General features: G+C 36.1%; 1 protein-coding gene across 4 annotated transcripts in view; it reads left to right on the top strand.

Moving 5' to 3' along the window:
- ATG10 (autophagy related 10) overlaps window positions 1-13,182 on the top strand; it is a 230,474-nt gene that overhangs the window by 15,233 nt on the left and 202,059 nt on the right. The gene's annotated exons all lie outside the window — the stretch shown is intronic.

The following is a 13,182-nucleotide window of genomic DNA, read 5'->3' on the forward strand; positions in this document are numbered from 1 at the left end:
CCTCAGTAATTGAAAGTAATGTATGAAAGCTAGTTTGATTTAGTAGAAGGCTTAAATTGAAGAATGTTTTAAAACAGATGTCCATTTTATTACTTCAGCTATATATACTCATTATAATTAGGCTAATGAAGTATTATCTACAAAAGTCCTTAGGTGAACTGCTTCAATTTAATAATAAGAGTTGTTAGCATATTAATTATCTGAATGTAAACAGATGCTTCTGTGGTGCTTCAAACCATTTGCTTACACTATTAATTTTCTTAGGAAACTACTTTTGTCCAGAGAGTGGAAAGATAATCCAGAAACCAAACCATAGTCAAATAATCACAAATTCTGAAATATTGAGGACTGTATTCACTGGGAATTTCTTAATAATATAAATACTTCCAAAACATTCTTTCTTTTGATTCTATTCAGTAGTAATAATGTAAAAGGTCTATGTACTCATTTATTTCCACACATACATTTGGTAAGGTTCTCTGCCAAAAGCTCTTTAAGAGTTCCTTGAAATACTGTTCTTAGAGAATAAGTAAGTTTTCTCTACTTGACATTTTATCTGATCCGTGAAAAAGTGGTGAATCCTGATTCTCTGCTGATTAGCTGTTTCCTATATGAAATCTGAGAAATGAGAACAGTTTTGAGCTTATTCCTATGATTCAGATCTAGAGGCTAGGGAAATGCAGGCCTTGATCAGATCTAGATTGTCACTGGGAGGAGAAGCCATGATTCCTCTTGGGTCGTATATCAGCTAAGCTTTGACAGGGGAGCTCATGTGAGGGTTCAGAGGTATAGAGTCAATTTCTTGTGGTGGATTCTAGCCCCACTCTCTAAGCTAGTGATGGGACAGTTCATAAACTTTTAAGGCATCTCTTGCTCTAGGATAACATGACCTTACTAGCATCTTTTATTAATTTTGTTCCTGAGTATTTAAAAATTTTGTTTGCTATTGTGTTTGAATTTCTATTCATCTTATTTCTTCTATGATTATTATTGACATATAAAAGAACTGCTAATTTTTGTATATTAATTTTGTAACCATTCAGTCATCTTACTGAATTCTCCTGTTAATTTTCATAATTTTTCAGTGATTTCTCTTGTGTCTTCTAGGTAGAGTGAGGTTATCTGCAAATGAGGAGTTTTTTGTTGCCTTCTTTGTAATATTTCTCCCTACTATTTATGAACTGAGTAGAAAAATGTTAATAGTAATAACAGCTCTCTTTGTCTTCTTCCTGACTTTAATATTAATGCTTCTGATATGTAATGATTAAAACGTTGGTTATTTATTGAATGAGAATAGGTTTCTGACCCCTTTTGTCCTGTAATAATTTGTGTGATTATTCCTTGGGAACTTTCCCTTTTCACCAGGTTAAAAAAAAAAAAAAAGAATTTTTCTTTTATCTTAAGTTGGAAGCAGGATAATAGAGATTCCTGTTACCATTTCAGTGACCTAGCAGAGTTGGGGAGCAGAAAGGTAGGAAGTTGGGTCTGTGTGTGTATGTATGTGTGTGTGTGTGTGTGTGTGTGTATGTATGTATGTGTGTGTGTTGGGAGACTCTGGGGAAGATCTCCAAGAGACAAATTTTATGTCAGAAGTTTCTTCACTGAATTTGTTGAAACTAGTGCCATAAGAACCAGTTTCCAGGATTTGTTTTTATTCTGGCCTGGCCTCTACTTCACGGATGGGTATGGCTAAGTCTAGTTTCTTGTTTGCTGCCACTTTCTGCTGAGTTCCCTACCCTTTGGAGTAAGAATTGCACCTTTAATTAAGGGCTGTTCTCTTTAATGTGGGGGTAAGCCTGTAGATAGTATCAAAACAAAACAAAACATTCATCAGAGAAAATCTTTATAGCCTTAGGGTAAGGACTGCAAACTCAAAAGTCTGTGAAGACCTGGTTGGGTAATGTTAAGTGGGTCAAGCTGCCAGGGACAAGACAGAATGGACACTGAGTCTTGGGGCCTGTGGCTGACCAGAGTGCTTGGCCTGAGACCAGGTTGGAAACATGGGCCTAGGGTTTTACCAGATCTTCCAAGAAAAGTAAAAAAGATTTGGGGATAAAATCTAAATTTTTAAAGGTTGGCAACTAATTAAAAAAGATATTTTTTAAACACAGTGAGGACCAAACCCAGCATGCCAGTGATGTATAATATGTGGGCTCTGTGTGGCCAGTGGGTGACTTCTGGGACTGGATGTCTGCATGGTGTTGACTGTGGTTTCTCACCCAGCCCTGCCTCAGTGCATGCTGTTGATCTGAATTAGGAAAAGGGACTCCAGCAAGGAGATCCCTCTCTTCTGTATTTTGGAATATTAGTATTTTTACTACTTAATTTCTGCAGTTCTGTACCCAGTTTAAGAAGGAAATTGTGAATCAGTCACTTTATTTCCTTTAACCTTCCATCTGTATTACATCTCAGGCTTTGTGGGACTGTTTGGAGACAATACTTAGAATATTCTTTTACTTTTTAGGCTCCAGAAATTAATTTTTATATTAAAAATAGTTGTATTGATGTATAATTGACAAACAATAAACTGCACATATTTAAAGTGTATAATTTGATCAGTTTTGACCTATGTACGGACCTTGAACCTTCACTACAATCATGAGAGTGAACATATCCGTTATCCCCAAAAGTTTCCTAATACAACTTTTTAATGCCTCTCTCTGCCCCTTTTTGCCCCTTATTTTTTAAAAAACCTTTGTTTATCCCTGTATGTAGAGGCTCCTTTAAAGAGTACATATATTGTCACTCATACGTTCAGGTTTGTTCACAAATCACTTTGGTACCACCCATTTTATTTTTTAATTTTAAAATAATTATGACAATGTTTAGAGAATTGGTATAATTCAACTTTTTATATAAGGCAAAGCATCATTTTTTCCTGCAAAGTTGATGAGAAAAGCAATGTGAATTAATGAAACATGTAAATAATTTAAAATTTTTGAAAGGAAGAAGTTTCTTAAAATAATCCAAATAGTCCTAATTTTTATATCTGGAGGTATGCAGATTAAGGAGAATACTTCTAAATCAGTATTTTTTTCAGTGGGGCTTAATTCTATTGGCATCTGGGCAGGATAGTTCTTCTTGTTCTCCTACCCCCATCATCTCCAAACCCTTCAGGAAGGCGATACACTTTTGTTGAGAGCCATTGTTTAACATGATGGTCTGTCAGATATTAAAGATAGTGGTTAATAGCATGGGCTTCAGAGTTAGATAGACCTGAGTACAAATCCTGACTCTACCATTTACTAACTGGATTTTAGACAAATTACTTAATGTCTCCAAACTTCATTTTCTTTATCTATAAAATAGGAATAATAGTAATACTCACCTAACATGGCTATTGTATACGTTAAATGAGATTTGCATTCAAAAAGTTTAGCACAGTTTCTGGCACGTGGACAGTTATATTGTGGTTATAATTTTTAGTTGGTTGTTTGAAATTTTCAGCATCTTTTGTTATAGAAATAAAGCTATGAATGAAATTGTAGTTAGGTTTTCAGAAACCTTCATGAAAATCTATTAGCACCAAATATACCGTAATTGTCTGTAGTGTATTGTTCTGAATTCTCTACAATAAGGGGAGCAGAAGATGGTAAATAACAATGAATGCAATTGTTTGAAACACATTATAGGGTTACGTTGTTTTATTGCACTTTGCTTTATTGCACTTTATGGATATTGCATGTTTTACAAATTGAAGTTTTGTGGTAACCCTGCCTCGAGCAAGTCTATTGGTACCACTTTTCCAACAACATTTGCTTAATCGTGTCTCTGTGTCATATTTTGATAATTCTCACAGTATTTCAAACTTTTTCATTATTATATTTGTTATGGTGATCTGTGACCAGTGATCTTTGATGTTAGTATTGTGATTGTTTGAGGGTGCCAGGAATCCTGTCCATTAAGACAGCGAACTTAATAAATGTGTGTGTTCTGACTGCTCCACTGACTGGCCATTGCCCCATCTCTGTCCCTCTCCTCGGGCCTCCCTATTTCCTGAGACACAGCAATATTGAAATTAGGCCAATTAATAACCCTAAAATGGGCTCTAAGTGCTCAAGTGAAAGTAAGCATTGCCTATCTTCACTTTGAATCAGAAACTGGAAATGATTGAGCTTAGTGAGGAAGGCATGTCAAAAGCTGAGTAGATGAAAACCTAGGCCTCTTGCACCAAACAGTTAGCCAAGCTGTGGATGCAAAGCAGAAGCTCTTGAAGGAAGTTAAGTGTGCTACTCCAGTGAATATGCAAATGATAAGAAAGTGAAACAGCCTTACTACTGATAAGAAGAAAGTTTTAGTGGTTGGGATAGAAGACCAAACCAGGACGACTTCCCATAAGCCGAAGCCTAATCCAGAGGAAGGCCCTATCTCTTCAATTCTATGACAGCTGAGAAAGGTGAGGGTGTTACAGAAGAAAAGTTTGAAGATAGCAGAGTTTGGCTCATGAGGTTTCAGGAAAGAAACTATCTCCATAACATAGAAGTGTGAGGTGAAGCAGCAAGGGCTGAATGTAGAAGCTGCAGCAAGTTATCCAGAAGATCTAGCTAAGATCATCAATTAAGGTACCTACACTAAACAACAAATTTTCAGTGTAGACAAAACAGCCTTCTATTGGAAGAAGATGCCATCTAGGACTTTCACAGCTGGAAAGGAGAAGTCAATGCCTGGCTTCAAAACTTCAAAGACATAAAGGCTGACTATCTTGTTAGGGGCTAATACAGCTGGTGACTTTAAGTGGAAGCCAGTGCTCATTTATCATTCTGAAAATTTTAGGGCCCTTTAGGTTATGCTAAATCTACTCTGCCTGTGTTCTATAAATGGAGCAAAAAAGCCTGGATGATAGCACATCTATTTATAAGTGGTTAACTGAATATATTAAGCCCACTGTTGAGACATACTGTTCAGAAAAAAAGATTCATTTCAAAATAGTACTGGTCATTGACAATGTACCTAGTCACCCAAGAGCCCTGATGGAGATGTACAAGATTAATATTGTTTTCATGCTTACTAACACAACATCCATTCTGCAGCCCATGGTTCGAGTAATTTCAACTTTCAAGTCACATTTTGTAAGAGATACATTTCATAAGGTTATAGCTGCCAAAGATAGTGATTCCTCAGTTGGATCTGGGCAAAGTCAATTGAAAGCCTCCTGGAAAGGACTCACCATTCTAGGTGCCATTAGGAACACTGTGATTCATGGGAAGGAGTCAAAATGTCAACATTAACAGGAGTTTGGAAGAAGTTGACCAATCCTCATGGATGACTTTGAGGGGTTCAAGACTTCAGTGGAGGAAGTCACTGCAGATGTAGTAGAAATAGCAAGAGAACTAGCATTAGAAGTGGAGCCTGAAGATGTGACTGACTTACAGCAATCTCATGATAAAACTTGAACAGATGAGGAGTTGCTTCTTACGGGTGAGCAAAGAAAGTGGTTTCGTGAGATAGAATCTACTCCTGGTGAAGATGCTGTGACGAACTGACAACAAAGGATTTAGAATATGACATAAACTTAGTTGATAAAGCAGAAGCAGCGTTTGAGAGGACTGACTCCAGTTTAGAAAGAAATTCAAAATGGGTAAAATGCTATCAAACAGCATTGCATACTACAGAGACATCGTTGGTGAAAGAAGTGGTCAGTTGATGTTGCAAACTTCATTGTTGTCTTATTTTAAGAAATTGCCACAGCCATCCCAACCTTCAGTGACCACCACCCTGATGAGTCAGCAGCCATCAACATCGAGACAAGACACTTCACCAGCAAAATGATTATGACTCACTGGAGGCTCAGATGATGGTTAACATTTTTTAGCAATAAAGTACTTTTTGTTCATACAATGTGTTTTTAGACCTAATGCTATTGCACACTTAATATAGTGTATACATAACTTTTATATGCATTGGGAAACATAACTTAGTATAGTGTAAACATAACTTTTATATGCATTGGGAAACCAAAAAATTCATGTGACTCACTGTATTTTGATATTTGCTTTATTGTGGAGTTCTGAAGCCTAGCCCTTTATATCTCCAATATATGTCTGTATATATCTTAAAAACCCATGGGCTCATAATGTTAGAGAAGGAGGGAGGCATGGGGGGGGGTGGGGAAAAAAAGAGAGAGAGAGAGGGAGGGGGAGAGAGAGAGAGAGAGAGAGAGAGAGAGTGAGTGGAGCAGAAGAGACTCCAAACCTAACTCATTGAACACCATTGGGAGTATCTAGGACATCAACTCATCAACTCCTTGGTCTGAAAATTGTTAGTCAAAAGGAAAGAAATAAGCATTTATCCTGTCTTTCCTGCATGAATTATATCTCATAGTAACTAAATAGCCTAATTTGATAAGGAAAATTGTTTTTTCCCTGAGAATTCCATCTAATAAATATGGAAAGGATGATAGAATTAGAAAGTCACCACTTTTCAATCCCTAATGAAATGAATTAGTCAACAATAATCAGTAGATGAAAATATAAGGTGAAAAATTGATGTGAAATTTACAAAAGAGGGATTGACTTATAATTACCTGAACCTAGCATTCAATCTTATCATTACTAAAAATAGAATATCCAGATATTATGTACTTTCTGAAGTTTTATAACCTGAATCACAGAGCACAGTCTATGGAATATTCTTGCCCCCAAAGATGAACCTGAATAGAACCAATTAAGGAAGACAAGTGATAGAGGACCAAGTTAATTGACACCACAGGAAGCAAATAGAAAAATTCAGAAATCTAAAGGACATTTGACCCAGTTTCCTTAAAAAGTTAATGGTAGGATAAAGAAGTGAGGAGGAGGACTGCACTTCTAACTATTTAGAATTAAGGACCAGTTTTTTGTTTTGTTTTGTTTTTAAAATATCCTTGGGGCAGCGACCAGTAAGCTGTCCCGGTGCGCAAAACTAGTGTGCAGCTCAGATCATGTGAGACTCAATCACGGGAGGGTGAGATTACCAGCCTGGTTCACTAGATGGGTCCACTGACCATGCACTTGGGTGTGTTGACAGTGTCAACTTGCTATGAAAGTTTCCAAGTCCTTACTTTCCTTTTCTGAATTTATCGTATTGACCCATAACAAAGAGTTTGCAGATTGAGAACAGTTTTGGGACTGGTAATTTACAATTAGTTCTTGAATTGGCACCAGTTCAGACCACATTTTGAATAGCACTACTCTAAATTAATAGAAATCAGGAGGCATAGCCTAATGTGATGTGTGAACCTTCTTTGGACCCTGACTCAAATCAACTGTAAAAGGACCTTTTTTGAGACAGTTGGGGATATTTGATTATGGACTAAGGTATAAAATGATACTAATGATGTTAGCAAAGAAAAAAATATACCAGGGATAGATGAAGCAGATGTGGCAAAATCATGACATATATTGAATCTAAGTAATGTGTATATAGGTTTAATTTTGGTACTGTTCTCTCTACTTCTTTGTATATTACATATATGCTTCCTTTTCTTCCGCGTCATCACAATTTATTCTTCACCCTAAACTTTATTCATCATAGCATATGTTCTTAGCCTTGTCTTAGATTCAGAGCCCTTTTGGGAATTTGTGCAGTTTAAAACTTCAAAGCAACTTGCCTTCTAAAATTTTTTCTTTTGTTTTTGTGTTTTTACTCACTGGATATGAGTACATTAGTTCTGTGATATCACCTTTTACAGGTTATTGGTAAAATAATTTCCCATAGCTTTTCAACTATATTCTCTCACTTTTGTATAGTAGAAACAGGAAGAGAGACCACTCAGGTACTGAAAACAAAATATTCTATTCTATTAATACTAATTTTGAGATTAAATTTTATACAAATAACACTAGATTATTTTGTATGTTACTCGTTTTTTTAAAAAATTTTAAATTGAAGTATAGTTGATTTACTTTGATTTACAATGATATGCAGAAGAATTGTTTATTTTATTTTATTTTATTTATTTTGGCCGCATTGCACGGCATGCAGGCGGCATGAGGGACCTTACAAGACCAGGGATCAAACCCATGCCCTCTGCAATGGAAGCACAGAGTCTTAACCACTGGAACGCCATGGAAGTCCTGTTATTCTTAAAGAAGAATTAAAAGGCCTCTGCTCCCCACCCCCTATTAATCCCTGTCTCTTCAGTTAAACCTACTTGATTATATTTTGAAATTTCATAGCAGCACACTAGAAATATTTTGATTATTTCCCTGACAGCTTAGGAACCCTTCTTGAAAGGGCTTATTTCCTAATTTATATAGAGTAAAAATTTTAAATTTTATTCTTAGAAATTTAAACAATTTAAATTTCTTTTTGATTCCTGATTTTTTTTTTTTTTTGCGGTACGCGGGCCTCTCACTGTTGTGGCCTCTCCCGTTGCGGAGCACAGGCTCTGGACGCGCAGGCTCAGCGGTCATGGCTCATGGGCCCAGCCGCTCCGCGGCATGTGGGATCCTCCCGGACCGGGGCACGAACCCGTGTCCTCTGCATCGGCAGGCGGACTCTCAACCACTGCACCACCAGGGAAGCCCTTGATTCCTGATTTTTAATTCCGTTTTAATTCCTTCCTTTCAGTAGTCTTTCACTATGATTAATTCACATTGATTTTCTTAAAACCCTTCAACATTATCCTAATTACATCAAATTCATATTTTTAAAATAGATTCTAAAATATTTCCATATCTTACTTCATTCCATCTTTTAACACTATCTTGTTAGAAAACCCACCCTACCCTTCCCATCAATCCTGCTGCCGTGCTGAATTTCTCACTTTGTTTATTTGCACAGATATCTTTTTTTTAATGTCTTACTATGAAAAATTTTAAGCATACAAAAGCAAAGAGAATAGTATAATGAATTCCCATGTACCTATCACTTAGCTCCCACAATTACCAACTCACAGCCAGGAATATACTGTTTTAAAGCATATATCATGAAGTGACATGATATATTTCAATTAAGTTGACTTTCTTTTTTCCCCTTCCCCCATATGTCTTAAAATTATGGGTTTTTCAAGTGCACTTTAAATTTATTTATCATTAATATTAAAATTAATAATCTCAGAAAAAGACTCTAGAGACATAAAATATTATTTCTACAAATTTTTATTTATTTAAAAAATTATGGTAAAATACATATACATAACATAAAATTTATCATCTTAACCATTTTTAAGTGTATAGTTCAGTAGCCTTAAGTACATTCACATTGTTGTGCAACCAAGTTCCAGAACTGTTTTCATCTTGCAAAATCAAAACTCTATACCCCTTAAACACTAACTCCTCATTCCTCCTTCCCCAGCCCCTGGCAACTACCCTTCTACTTTCTATGAATTTGACTACTCTAGGTAGTTCATATAGGGGGAATCATACAGTATTTATCTTTTTGTGACTGGCTTATTTCACTTAGCATGACATCTTCGAAGTTCACCCATTATTTCTACAAATTTTGACTTAGGGATTTATAAAGTAGAGAACTAAACAGAGAATTGGGGGGTGCATTTCCGTTAGATTATGACATCTTGAATTACATAGCCTCATTCTGTTAAGAGATTTCATTTCTTTTATTTTGAAGCACGACATTATTAAAGAGAGTTAAAAGTGCTTTCTATGTGTGTCTAGTAAGACTAATTTTTCATCATGTCTCCAATTTGCTGATACTGTATAAATCCTACTGGCTAGTTCTATCAGAAACATAATCAAATTCGAGAGTAAATAATGGAATTAGTATCTTAAATATGGTTATTTTACTTTGCCTATGCATTCATTTTTGTGGTATTTATACATTGAGTTGTTGGAAGTAAGGCTTTCTATTTTAAAGGTGAAATATTAACTATCCTCTTATACTTTTTGATCTCTATGTACACAATATCCTTAGACAGATTCTTTGCTAAAATTTAGTGACAATTTTAAGGTTTATGAAAAGAATAGACGTTTCCCACAGGTTTCTTAAGTATAATATTGCTTTATGTGAGTAACAAATAAATACATTTGTTGGCCTGAAATACTTAATTTTGCTTAACTTTTATTCTTCTTCCTCCAGCTTATTAAAAACATTTTTTATATATCCCAGTATTAATCCTTTTTAGGGTGGCTGTGAGCATGTTATTGCTATTAGTTTTAGTGTAATGCTGTATTTGTTTAAGTCATCTACTGTGAGTTAATGAAATATCATTTCTGGCCCCAAATGTCACTAGATAAAGATTAAATATATTGCATTCACATAGTCTCTTGATTAGACTAAAGTAGAGTTTTTTTAGTTTATCTTTGGAGATTAGGAGAAAAATGCACTTGGAGCAGCATGCTGTGTTTTTGTAACAAACATTGACTCATAGTTACACTAGGTTTTTCATTCATAATTTATTGTGTGTTATGATATGATCTGTCACTTAAGCATATGCAAATCTTAAGCAATCACTTCAAGAAGAACAAGTTGTATTACTTGTGAATTAAATATTTTTGAACACCATTTTTAAAGACTATCAAGAGTATCAGAAAGGAAAGCTGTAATACTTTACAAGTTTATCAATTGAACTTAAACAGTGATAGTAATTGTGCACATTTAACAATTAAAAGCACATTCTTGGCTGACAGTGATGTTTGGGTTCATTGAGCAGGCTGGCAGACTCTATTTCAAAAAGTCTCCTAGGGAGTTAACACTGGTAAGTTTATCAAGCCCAGGATCTGACCCTCAGATTCAGATAGAATAGAATGGATAGAATGGAATTCAGATAGAATGTCTCTCAAAGAGGGATCCACATCGAGCAATGTCAAATTATATATATATATATGTATATATATATATATCCTTTGACATTTGTATCCTGATATATATATATATCAGAATCTAATTTATTAATTTATAATGAATAGAATTGTCAAATGAACTGGAATGCTCCTGTCATTGTGATGATTCATTTTGTTTTGTAAGTGGGCAAATCACAATTGCGTGAACACAGAATGAGTACAAATTCTCATGTGTAGTTATATGAATGAAATATTTAGTGGCATAATCTAAGAGTGGCATCATACATCTGGCTCTGCAGTAGGGATAATCTTACCATTTGAGGCTAAGTTGTTTAAAGTAATGATATGTAGGGTAGGAAATCTCTTTCTTGAATAGTGTAGTGGGCAATGCTAATGTTTCCTCCACTGATCTCATTTTTTTTTTTTTTTTTTAAGTTTTAATGACTGACCAGTCTCTTTTAGTCACCATTTGATTATAGCCAAATCTTGCAGACTGGGGAGCTATTCTGTCTCTTTAGGGTAATTTGCCCATCTGCTCTGATCTATTATGAGTTAATTTCATGCTTGAACTCGAAAAATGCTTATTTCTAAAGCCTTGGATTGGGCCTCCAGTTACAGACAGCATTACCCTGATCTTGAATGTTTGTAGAAATAGAAAAAAAAAATCATAAAAGAATCACATTACCCTAATACAATTGTGGTTGTTTTGGTGAATTTCCCTCATGTGTAGCCTTTCATTTTTAGGTCCTCTTAAACACGTGTTGCTAAATTTCCTAAATGGGATTTTAATGGTTGTTCTTTTAAATTTAAAATATTGGAGTGAAATTACATATCTAAAACATTATCTTCCCTTTTAGGAACAGAATAGGTGTTCACTTTAAAGACTGATTCTGCTAGGTATATGTTGTAACTGGTTACCTAAATGAACTGTCATACTACTTCTAGTGCTTTTAAAAATAATTATTTGGTGCTTTCCATGTCATCTGACATAGCAAAAATATGGTTTCTTTTCCAAAATATATGGCTTCATTTTGGTCATATTGTTTTAGTGACAATTTCCAGAACTAATTGCATGCTATAGCAGCAATCACATGTATTCTTGCTTTACAGCATCCTTTTTTAGGCTGACAACACTTTGTAAGTATATGGGGCAGTCTTGTTTTCTTCATTTTGTGTCAAGATAACTTAAATAAACGAATTAACTTGGACACCGAGATAACAATTGACCTGCCCAAGTCTGAGCTACCACTGGAGCAAGGACCCAGGTCTTTGGACCACTACAGTCCCGAATTTCCATTTATTTATCTGCTTCTAAATAATAGCCTTTGTACAAAGTTTAATCACATAAGTGATCTCACAGATTAGAGTTCGGTAACCTCAAGCTCCGAAAATTGAGCTCCTCATCTTTCAACCTCCTGTCAGTTGACTTCTTTTTTTTAGTAGATGGCTCTACCATCCTTCTGGCTCAGGCCATAAACCTGAAGGCTTTTACATTCCTCTGTCTCCTCAATACCTAGACCTGATGGATCATTATATCAGTTTATTCCACCTTTAAAAATCTCTCACATTGGTTTACCTCTGCCTCCTCTGCCCTCCTTTCCCATTGCCACTGTCTTGGCTCAGGCCATTGTTTCTGCTTTCTGTCTCTGATCTCGCTCTCCGCCAATCTGACTTCCACCCTGACAGAGTGATGTTATAAAACGCATTTCCAATCCATTACTCCCTGGTTAAGACCCTTTAGTTATTCTCCATTATTTCAGGATATAGTTTAGGGTCTTTAGCTAAGCATACACAGCTCACGTCTAAAAAAGATGCACTATTTTGAGTCTGGCTTTGTTTGCTCAACATTCATTTATGCATAACTTTATGGTCAGTGATTGGTCAGAGGTTATGCTTGGACACCTGAGCATGATGGATGGAGTAAGACTTCCACCCTTCCCAAACGATCTATATGTGGGTTGGGGAGCACATTCAAAGTTCAGGCAGGTTTCTACTCTGCCTTGCCTTCTAGTTTCTTCCATGTCCTCTGTTCATGTGAGCAGCTCCACCATCAGCCCAGGACTTGAGGACAGTATGGTTTTCTTGAGGCATGTGGGTGGAGGCAGCCAGGGTTGTTTGCAGAGTTCAAGCCCCTCTGTGGTCTCTCATTTCCAGGATCTACCTATTACCTTTATGGTTTTGTTGTCAGGAGGTTGCTTGTCCCAACTGGGATGGCTACCTCAGACTTGCTCCTGAGATTGCTACATTTGCTGGCGATGCTGCTGGACTGCATATTTTCATCTTTGGCTCCAGATCAATTGAGCCTCTCTGGCCTTGAAGCTGCCCTAGCCTACGGTCCAGGGAGAACCCTATCCCTGACCACCTGACCACAGGGGAGGAATGGCAGCAGCCCCAGGCAGGAGTGTCACAGAGTCCCACTGTTCTTACCCTAATTTCAACAGTGTTTCATTAATAAGTACTT

This window comes from Grampus griseus (assembly GCF_964374135.1).
Source record: "Grampus griseus genome assembly, chromosome: 3".
Classification (NCBI taxonomy): Eukaryota; Metazoa; Chordata; class Mammalia; order Artiodactyla; family Delphinidae; genus Grampus; species Grampus griseus.